The sequence below is a fragment of the Amblyomma maculatum genome, chromosome 9 (genome assembly GCF_055883805.1).
Source record: "Amblyomma maculatum isolate TAMU_Amacu chromosome 9, ASM5588380v1, whole genome shotgun sequence".
Lineage (NCBI taxonomy): Eukaryota > Metazoa > Arthropoda > Arachnida > Ixodida > Ixodidae > Amblyomma > Amblyomma maculatum.
This window is the reverse complement of record NC_139352.1, coordinates 64,396,929-64,408,495: the sequence shown is the minus strand read 5'-3', so window position 1 is coordinate 64,408,495 and position 11,567 is coordinate 64,396,929.

Genomic DNA, 11,567 nt, shown 5'->3' with positions numbered 1-11,567 from the left:
ATAAAATGCCCTAAAGCCCATGGTAGAAATTCTGCATATATATATATAGGCGCCTTTCGCCTCCATCGAAAAGCGGCCGCCGAGGCCGGGATTCGATTCCGCATCCTTGGGGATAGCAATATGAATACACGGCCCGGAGCTCTATGCTGAGCTTCCCAGGTTGTTATAGCCATCGTAGTTTTTTTTTTTTTTTTGTTCTCCAGGCTCGTAGCTGTACATGGCCTGTCACGATCGCACTGCGCTGCTTAGGTGCAGTACATTTCACTTTTAAGGCGAAAGCCTATAATGGCTCATGCTGTCGTGGAAAAAATGTGTCCCGCTTTTGCGGCGGCTCTGATTGGCCGAGGCGGGATGACGTCATAGAGGTCTCGACCAATCACAGAGCACCACCACAGATCCGAGAATATGTGCCTTATATGGCCATATGCCAATCAATGATCGATTACTAAATTACATTAATTACTAATTGATGACTAATTATGTAACTCATTATTTGACTAATGACTGATTGAGTGATCAAATAACGTAATTCATTACTAATTAGTGTCTGCTGCGTAGCAGAATGCGGCACTCAGGCTTTCACCTTTCCCTACTTTAGTCGCTTAAGTCCCTCGTAATTTTTTTTTTTTTTTGCGGAGGGATCACATGATTTATTTAGGACACTTTATTTATTTATATATTTATTTGTGCCCTCAGGGCTTACTGGAAGCGTTATAGAGGGGAGGGGTTTTTACACATCATTATATAATATATATGAAATACAGACAAGGTGGAGAACATAATTGTATCGGCAAAATAGAAAAAAATGAGTACAATAGCAACTGACCAAAATAGATAACCAAAAATTGATAACTTTCAGTACGCGAAAGAAAAGGAAGTAAGGAACAAAAACTAAAAAAAAAACAGTTTTCATATAGCAATAAACTATCTCTCTAAAATATTTGTTAGTGCCTTGGTGTGCGTGACAGTAGACGTTCCGATGGTGCCGTAAGGCCAAGGCTAGGAACATCACTAAAAAACAAAATCGCGCGACCATTTTCGCCTGTTAAAAGGCGGCACTATTCAAAACAGTTTATTACGCATGAACTATTTTTAGCTCCCTTTGTCGACCCCTCTCTCTCTACCTGTCATTCCTCGTTATATACAGTCGAAGATAACGCAGGCGGTAGAAATACGTGTTTCTCATTGGCACGAATTACCATGTTTATATAGTGCACCTTTATTTAGCTGAGTTGGGCGGAGATGGCGCGGGATAGAGTGCCCTCGGTCTCTGGAGTGGCACTCAAGCCTGCTCGCTTACGGCAGTTGTGGCCAAGGTTACCTGAGGCTGTAGCGAAGCATAGGCTGCAGCGAAAAAATCGCCGGTCCCCTTCGTTTGCTTTCTATGAGATTGAACTCGTTTCAAGGCCATAGATTTAGAGAAGTTAGAGGTGGGAATTGATCTTAGTGGTTATTTTGTGGTCGTTTATTCCCGTAAGTTTGAACTGATGTGTCTTATAAAAACGTCATCAACTTGAGGCCACAGCCAAAAATAATAGCAGATGCAAATATGTGGAACACACACACACACACACACACACACACACACACACACACACACACACACACACACACACACACACACACACACACACACACACACACACACACACACACACACACACACACACACACACACACACACACACACACACACACACACACACACACACACACACACACACACACACACACACACACACGCGCACGCACACACACACACACGCACGCACGCACGCACGCACACACACACGCACACACACACACGCGCACGCACACACAGAAGTATGAGTGACTTGTACTCTATACATTTCTTGCCGTCCAATATTTTTATCACATCTAGGTTTGAAGTTCAAGGAACTGGCGGTTATAAGTGAGCGCTTCGTATTTATCTGCACTATCGTCTTGAACTGCCATGAGCAGGATGTGAAAACTGGCAGGTGATGCGTGCAACAACATTAACTCCTTATCTCTTGCTGTGACGTGAAGGCCAATAAATGGAGGTGTGTTCTGCTGCCGATTTTTCTGACTAGCTTGCTCTTTTTGACACGACTAGCGCATCATTGTAACGCACAGGTGAGCAATACTGCTAGTGGAAGATATAACACTGTCATAAAGATTGCACACACTGCATATGAGCATATAACTGCATGAGAGAGGGTTCTCAGACCAAAGCATGATAATTTTAATTGACTTGAGGCTATGATGAAAACTTCAGATGGCGAAACTGGTAACCAGCGTTTACACGCTTGCTTTTACTGATCTTGATGAATTGCATTCTTAATAAACGAGTGTTATTTAGGAAAATCTTACGGTGCTTAGTAGTTGGTCTTTCCTTTGTTTTGCCTCTGTTTTCTGTGTTGTCCTTTTTTGCGCATGGCCTTGATGGCTTTGCATGAACCAAGCCAACTAGCCCGACAACAACTCTTGTTGAGGTAGCAGTTGGTGCATTGCTCAAAGCGACAATAGAGGATCCTGAACCAACTGTTTCTTTTTTTTTTTTAATGCAAGGGCATCTCTAAGACCTTTCTGAAGGATTATTATTCAGAATCACATCTCATTGCTTGTAGCCCCTCTCTCCGGTACAAACCTTATTAAATACCACAGAAAGTTAACCATTTTAAAGGAGGGAAAGCACGCAAATCGACATCAAAAGTTGGTTGTGGCCAATTTATGACGTCACAATATGACGTCCTGATATTCCACCCAATGACGTCAGGAATACAGCCATTAAAGCAACCATGTGCGTGCTCATTCACTGAAATGAGGCTCTAAATGAGATATGATGTCGCTACTTGCCTAAAATTACACAAAGCAAGCTCAAAATTTTACTCTGGGGCAGAGACAATATAGACAGATGTGCATTCAGTGTCGTTCTGCCCCCAAGGTTATCTGCATAAATATCCTCGACTGATGTCACGGAGTGGGAAATTTTAAAATTTATTCTCAACGTGAAAAGCATCAAAGCGCTGCGAAATTTCGCACAAGTGACCATAAAAGTGAAAACACTGTACCGTGAAGGGTTCAGCAAAATCCGACAAGGCAACAAAAAAGAATTCCTGGTAGTGTTTTACAGCGACCTTGGGGCTCTCTTCAAGCCAAATGTGCGTTGTGCGGCAAACACTCTTTTCTGCTGACCGTCTGTAAAATATATCTTCCAGTGAGGAAACGTGCTAGCTTTACTTTGCAATGAGGGTTCAGTAATATCTGCAAGTTCTCGTTTGGTTCTCTAGACCTTATATTCGAACTAAATTTTATTCGCAGATGAGTTTTGTATTCGAAAGCGATCGGATCTCTTAGGCTTTATTTGTGTGTGGCTCACAGGCTTACACTTAATTTCTTGCGTCTGGGTTTTTCACTGCTTCTTTGCTAAGTTCGCTTACATTCAATGCAGGGGCTGCAGCTGGTGCTTTGTTCGTGCTACGGGCATATTATGTTGTTTTTACTGTACAACGCAACGCTCCAGCATTGCTCCATGAGCATATATGGTAAGTACGTACTTTGGGTAAAACCCTTGGTTCTGACGAGCCCTATCTTTCTCCGTGTAATGTGCACAAGCGATTAGATAAGGTTTCACACGTGGAGAAACATCAGAAGTCAACAGAATAAAACGTGCGAATTTTGCCACCCAGTGCACACTGTTTCGTTTGTTCTGACAGTTGCAGATAATTCCCTCTGGGTCTCGGTGGCGAAGGCAGTTCTCAGAAAGCCAGAGTAAGAGGTGAGTGATGTTCTTCACCGGAGACGAGACGGACTATCATCGAGCCTTCGCATCTCTGAACTGCAAGTGCCATCATGCTTTCGCGAAGGCCTATCGCCTTATGATAGTGCAAACTTACCAAAGCAGGATCTCGAAACGGAAGGTATGTACTCATGAGAATACTAATTGAACTAGTTAGCGGTGATTGTTCGAATTACTTTAGGCTTTTAAAGCACTTTCGGTCGAATGAAAATGCACATTCTCTGTTTATGTGCTTGCCTCCTAACTAAATGTGAAATGGAAATGTACAAGGTTGTGCAAATATGTGTTCTCTGTTTATTTGTGCTTGCCTCCTAACTAAATGTGAAACTAACTCTGCATTATTTACACACAGTGTGTCGTCGCCGTTCAGCGCTCGTCCTATCCACTTCTTTCCTATGTAAGCCCTTAAAAGCGGAGCTTATTGGCATGATGCAGTCCGTGACAAAATATATGTACTTCATGTGCATCCTATCTTTTGTGTCCACGTGTGTTTAAAAGTTTATTTTGGTCGAGCACAGGTCTCGTATAGTGTTTATTGGTTTTAACTCTGAAAAGTCGCTCTGTTAGTGAATGTCTTGTCGACTTTCGTCCGTGCCTTATCTCGCTCAACCTTGGCGCAAGAAGCAGACTACCGCTTTGCTGCCTACTTCATGCAGATAGCAGTGTCAGTAGAGCGAGTTGTAAGGTGTATCGTTTTAGCACTCTTCATCTGCAGAATGGAGAATTGGAGGCAGCATATATCAGTGCGTCAAGAGTTGTAGCTGTCTATATATGACCTACGACGACGTAACCTTGCAGATATTGCAACTATCTTTGGGAAAACTACCCCCAAGGGGAGGCATTTACCTCCTCTCCCAGCCGGCGCTACCACGACGCTCGCCGGAGTGGTGGTGACCGGTCGTGGCGAAGGGGGAGGAAACAGGTTTTCCACAAACTATACCCGTGTGCTACACATCCAGCCTCTTTGTGCTTCAGAGAGCGGTTAGCTTGCCCGAACGATCATGTGTGTAACAGCCCTAAAATATTTTAGTGCGAAAAGTATTTGACGAGGTCTATACGGCTCACCATACCGCGCGTCGCAAACTGTCAGGCGCTGCTAGGTCGGGCTTTACTATTAAAATGAGAGGGTAAAATCAGAGTACAGCCTTCGAGGACCCTTAAATACCGAATTGGATATTGTTTTCTATGCCCTACAGGTGTGCACGTTCGTACTGCACAGTGTGAACATAGGTACAAAGCGTGGCTTTATGTTCCGGTGAAATCGGGCACGGTTCACCTCGTGGCTCTGGTAAATTAAGATGACAAGACAAGGGCAGTGTCAATTACATCTACCGTTTACAAACGTAAACTACACCAACCTAGGGTTTTAGCACGTTGTAATAGGTTTAGGCATGTTAAACATCCTTATTTTTTTTTTTTTTTTCAGACAACAGCTTGATTTTCTAAGCCACTTAGTATTACGTCAAAAATCCCTTACCTTCTAAAGAACGAACAGGTCTATTTACGATGGTTAGCACCTCGTGAAATCGTGTATTTGAACCTATCAGTTATTGGCATTCATGCACACCAGCGTGGCGTGCTGTCATTGTACGCGCCATCACTTCATTCTTAAAAAGCACCGTGATGTGTGACATCTGGTGTGCTACGCTGACGCCGAAGAGAAAAGTGTCCTTAACGGCTGCGGCTACAAACCCCCTAAAACTTAAACATGTTTTCTTTCTTTTTTTTTCTTGCACGATTAAAGTGAAATCAATGACGGTACTGCGCTCCCAGTCGCTCTCGGTTTTATTCGCAATAAGAGAGACGCGGTCTTAGCTTCTCTCGAAAAGCACTTGGGCCCTGGTGGAGGTCAAAATTGATGCATGGGGCTCTTAGTCGAAGAGATGCAGTTTTTTTTTCAGCGCGCACCTCGGCGTATTTCGTTGCTATAAACTGCGAGTCATACTTGGGCTCCGTCTAGCACATATCACATTCTCTGGCGCACGAAGTTCGCTGCTAAATATATATATATATATAGCGTCCACATTGAGCAATATTCAAATGCCAAAGCTTTCACTCACGAAGTACTAAAAAGCTAATTACGGTACCACACCACTGCTCCGATACTCCGGAGACAATCTCACACCGCTCCACCTATACTTCGGGAAAAGTCTCACATCGCTCTGCCTATACTTCGGGAAAAGACTCACATCGCTCCGACTTATACTTCGGGAAACGTCTCACACCACTCCGCCTATTCTCCGGAGAAAATCTCACATCGCATCTGGTGTATACCCTATAGGTAAAGTCCCACACCGCTATCATTTTTGTGGCCGAAGGTTAAGGAGACTATAAACAGTACTGTCTAAAAACAATGCGTGATCTTAAACTCAGCAGCACGGAAAATAAGACGCATGCCGTTAACCTCACGTGGAAAGCAAAAGAGATACTTTTGAAATGCATCCCCTGAAAGAGACGGATAAGCGAGGGAAGCCTTACGTCAGGATGATGCAATGTTGCTGCACTATCGTATCGCGATCAGAAATATGATAATTATGGCGAGTAGCGGCGTGATTGATTACCTGCGTCACAGGGCAATGAGGTTCAAACGTACATTTAAAAACAATGCCGACGCCGAAGCGTTGAAGTACGCAGTCAGGACTTCAAATACATTTGGCATATTTGCGCTATAGAGCTAAAAAAATTGGAAATAATACACTTTTTGGAGGCGCTTTTTGTTGATAGTTTTCGAAATCTACCTTTTTGCTAAGGGGGACAAACTAAGACCGTAAGGCGAAGCAGCTGCCAGCATTCGAAAATTAACTTGTTACTCTCTAGTAGCTCCTTGTTAATTTCTGCACTATTTTTCGAAAGTATTGTAGGATATTTTTATTGATTTTGCTTCCGTATAGATTCCCTTTAAAAATAATGCCGACAAAGAGGGACTACACTCAAGTGACCAAAATGCTCAACTTCTTGCTTATATTATGCTCATGCCCAGAAATTTTGGACGAGCCATTTTTCTTGAACGGAATGTTATTTGTGTACGCATTTTCCCCACATGGTAAAATTGCACCATAACAGTAAATACATATGTTGATCCTTCCGTAGAGCGCTTGTAGCTTTCTAATATTTGTTCCCAAATACACGCCACTTGATTCTGTATGCCAGCTTATAAACTCTATGTGAGCGCAGGTTAATTATTAAAGTAAGATTGTGCAACTTTTCCGTAGTTTAGGGTAGCGCCAAGACCGTAGTCATAACAGTACTTCTATTTTACAGTATTCTACATTTTTCTCAGAATTAAAAGCGACGTCCAAGGCCCAGCTTGACTTGTCTATGTTAAGTAAATATCAAAATATTAGGTAGTGTATGAAATATGCAAAGGTGTCCCAGCGTTATACAATTCGGACGAATCTGTTATTGCAATTGTTTCTGCTATAGCTACCCACGTATTGCTATGACTCAGCTCAAGAGAGGGAAGAACGCAGACAACGCATTACGGTCCGCAGTTATGCTATTTTCCGCCTGACTTCCGGTAAAGTGTGAGCTCAACCGTTATCACATCGGGTTGTCTGCAAGGTCGCGCTGAAGAAATGTGTCTCATATCTCTACAGCTCGGAGGGGGGACGGCGCAGTGCTAGCGCTTGTGATTTTGGCTGTGCTCTGCCTTATCATGAAGCCATACGCAGTTGAAGAGACTGTACAGCCGACTTCAGCCAACCGGGGGGCTTAAGTGAATTACTTTTCCGCATGTAGGAACGCTTTTTGATCTCCTGCTGTGCGTTGGTCAATTAGCGGACGGTTTGAGCTTGACAACACATATGACCTCGAACTTTTTAAAACTTCGAAAATAAAGAACCCGTGGACTCTGTTGCGGAAGCTTGGACACGATGGCGATGACAGTGCTTAACTCGGAGAAGGTGGTAAGCACTAAAGGGAAATGAGCGATAGGACGATTTGCAAAAGAATTTTCGGATTTACTCTCCACGGATATTGAGGGTATAGCCGCGCCATCACGAGCGTTTCCTGTTGGTTCTAGTTACATTGCCGCATATTTGATCACTGTGCAAGACATGAGTGACCTCTTATCAGTTCGAAGCTGGGAATCACTTTTCAATGCAACTATATGTGCACTTCAGGTCTGCTTTTTCGCAATCGCTATAACACATCATTGTGCTGATCATATCATTTTACTAATCTCGTCCCTAACAAAAACATGGACAACAATGTTACGTAATGATCGCCGATATCAAGTCAAAAGCCACGTCCTCGCTAGTCGGCTTTAGGTTGGCGCAGTTACTGGCTGCCCTAGCTGCCAATTTTTTTCTGCCCATAATTGTCAACCATTGTTCTCGTTGTCGTTGTTGTTCTGCGAGTAAGGTACGCGACACTCCAGGCCCGGATTCTCCATGCCCTCATAATCTCTTATTGGCTCGTTGTCTTTCCCTGTACATAGGTACTTGCTGGTGAGGGCTACAACCAGCTGCTGGTCAGTGCCTGCGAAGCCATGTAGGGCTCTCTTGAGGTTACGTTGCTGATTCCTACGCGACTCTATGAAACATCTAAGAAGACTCCAAGCCGCCTTGGTGCTAAGGTGTCCTTGCAGCGAGTCGCATTTAGCCAACCAGTTGTTTTTGGCCAGGATCCGTGCATACTCCTCTGCTTGTAATGTTAATTGCGCGATCTTGATCTTCAGCTTGCGGTTATGTTTTTGCTTTTTCCACCGCCGTGTGAGACTTCTTCTGGCCTCCCATAGATGTAGTAGGTGGTTGTCCATGGCCGGAACTTCTGAGGCCTAAAGCGTACGTGTAAAGCGATCCCTGACTCCCAGCAATGACTCTGCCTACTCCTCGTACTTTTCAATGGGCGCGCTCGTAGAGTCTTCCGCCTTTCGGAACAACGACCAGTCCGTGGGCCGGGCGTACCCTCTCGGTTTGCGATGCTTATTGTAGTCGAGGCAGATCTTCAGAATGCAGTGGTCACTCCCCAAGGTTTCGTGTGTGTTGTGCCAATCATAGTTTCTAGCTCCTTTAATCAAATAGAGATCTGGACATGTATCTCTCGAGACACTTGCCAATCCTCGTGGGACGCTGCGGATCAGTAAGAATCGTCACTGCTATGTCCGAAATGGCTGCAGCGAGTTTCCTGCCCTTAATATCCTCCTTACTATAACCCCACAAGAAGCTATATGCATTAAAATCCCCCACTATGATGAGAGGTGCACTTTTTGCCAATTGCGCTGCATTTTCGAAAATGTCATCGAAAGACGCCCCCCCCCCCCCCCCTCTTTGTTTTTCGGTCGTCGACTACATACGTTCAACACATACGCACTTCTGCTAGTACGTACGTTCGGTAATAGCTGAATAAATGTATGCTCCACCTCAATTACTAACTCCAGCTCGATTGTCACAGCCGTGCAATCCTTATGCACCAAAAGGCAAGTGGATGAGTTGTTTTGATGCGTGCTGTATGGTCTGAGTTTGGCTTCCGCATTCACATCCTGCAGTGCAATAATATCTGGTAATTTATCTAATGAATCTAAGCATTGCTGTAGCGAATCCCTCTTCCTTCTAAACCCCCTGCAGTTCCACTGTAAAATCACCAGCTTAGGAGGGCGGGCCATGTTGAACACTAAAGGAAGTAGCGCTTGGTGCGTCTCCTCCGGTGTCGGGCAAACCATCAGCTACAAGCTGCCGATTACCCACCCGGCCAGTTAATTTTTGAACCTTCGCCCGTGTACATTCGGCAAGCTCCTGTAGTTCTCGATTAATTCTGATTTCAAAGGCTTGCAAGCCTAATTAGACGGGGCCCCAAGATCCCCTGTAAGACCCGCTCTACCGCTGCTTGAGTGCCCCTCTCAATAGCTGCCTGAACGTTTTTCTCAGTAATACAATAGAGGAAACCCCTGCAGAGCTGTCAGCTGTTGCCGACAAACAAGCAATCAAGGAAAGCCTAGAGGCCTGCACGCAGGTCTCAAACATTCCCGATTAGTTAGAGCTTGCTAATCGGTCGAAGGCAACTTCGTTCAGGGACAATGTAATAGAGATGGGCGTCGCAGCACTTGTCTTGCTCACTGTGACGCCCGTTCGTTATCTGGGATTGCTGCCTCTAGTTCTTGCAGAACGAAATGCCGCTTCAAAAATTAATGCCGCCTCTAGAAAGCCGATGTTTTACTCAGCAGTACAGTCAAACATGTGCAAAGTCCAAAACGCCCTCGACTCTACGCCGGCCGCAGATAGGCCGGGGCCGATGTAATATGAATAATCCTGTTCAATTCAATTTTATTCCTTTTCTTATTCTTTTTGCTATTGATGATTGGCTGAAACGATAACGCCACGAAGGGGAAGGGGGAGGTTAGTAGCATAAAAAAAAGGATAAATTAAGGATAGAAAATAAAATTAGCCTCCGGTGAATTTTACCAATTTCCTAAAGAAATACTCGCCTCGCATCATACAACCCAAAAGTGGATTTACTATCTTGCCGGTGGTTCCAAGATTGTGCGCCCAAAAGTGTCGCACAAATGCCACAACAAAAACACGTCAATCTAAGGAATGGCTAGACAATAACTGTCAGCCGCGACTTACGTCTGTCATCGGCTGACAGTTGAACCACCAACGAGCACTTGCATAGGCCTCTGTGAAAGCTGGGCGACCCCTTATCACAAGATCATGACAATAGAATCACAGTCAGATGTAATCGAACTGTCGCATGTAATCAGCGATTTACTATTTCTGAATGGGCGAACAGTCAACTCCAGAGACCTGGGCACGCGAAAATTCTTGCTCTGTGGAAGTTGCGTCCGACCACCTAAAGCAGCAAGGAGCAAGGTTGACGACTGGGCAAGTTGGTAAGGGTTCGTACTTAACCAGCCAAAGGACGAGACACAGGAAAGAAGAGGACAGGACAAGGTTGGACTAGCAACTGAATGTTTATTGAACAGAAGAAAACAACGAAGCCTCCTTCCGAAAAGCACGCGCACAATTTCCTGCCATTCCACCGATTGGGTTGTGCGCGTGCTTTTCGGAAGGAGGCTTCGTTGTTTTCTTCTGTTCAATAAACATTCAATTGCTAGTCCAGCCTTGTCCTGTCCTCTTCTTTCCTGTGTCTCGTCCTTTGGCTGGTTCAGCAAGGAACACTCGAGCTAAAAAAAGCATGGTTACTTATTCTGCTATCAATTGCATTTATCTTCCCCAGAAAAAAGGGCAGAAAAGCTTTTTAATGCGATGTCATTAGAAGCCCAAATGAAGAAAATATATGGCGTCCGGAGGCAGCTGGTGGCATCCGTAGTGAAATTTGATGATTGGCTGGCGGGAAGAGACGTCACCAGATCTGCAGTGTTTCGATTTGTTAGAAGGCAGTGACATCGCAAAAAGTGAGGGACAGGAGAGAAATGTCTCATCAATGAGACCAAAAGTCACAGTTTTCTGTTTAGATGTGTCTTGACTACGTCTGTGCCGTCGCCTTTAGACGCCTGTGGAGAAACACCTATCCACATGCATATGCCCAGAAGAGACACCTGGTTGCCCTCAGATAGACATGTAAGGGTCCGCAAACAGAGCGTGATAACATGGCACAAAACGCAATGTAAAGGCATCAACAGCTCGGTTTCAGTCGAATTTCAAACATGAAAGTCAACTGAGCCTTCCTTCGCTTTTTTGTACAATACGTAACGAATTCCATGATGTTTGTTTGTTCGTTTATCCGTTAGCTCTAGCTGTTGTGCTCTTTTCTCAAACATCTATTGTTGGAGGCGCAGTCTGCAAAGCTCGACCACCGGATGCCGGTGTGCATCTCTCACCCATGA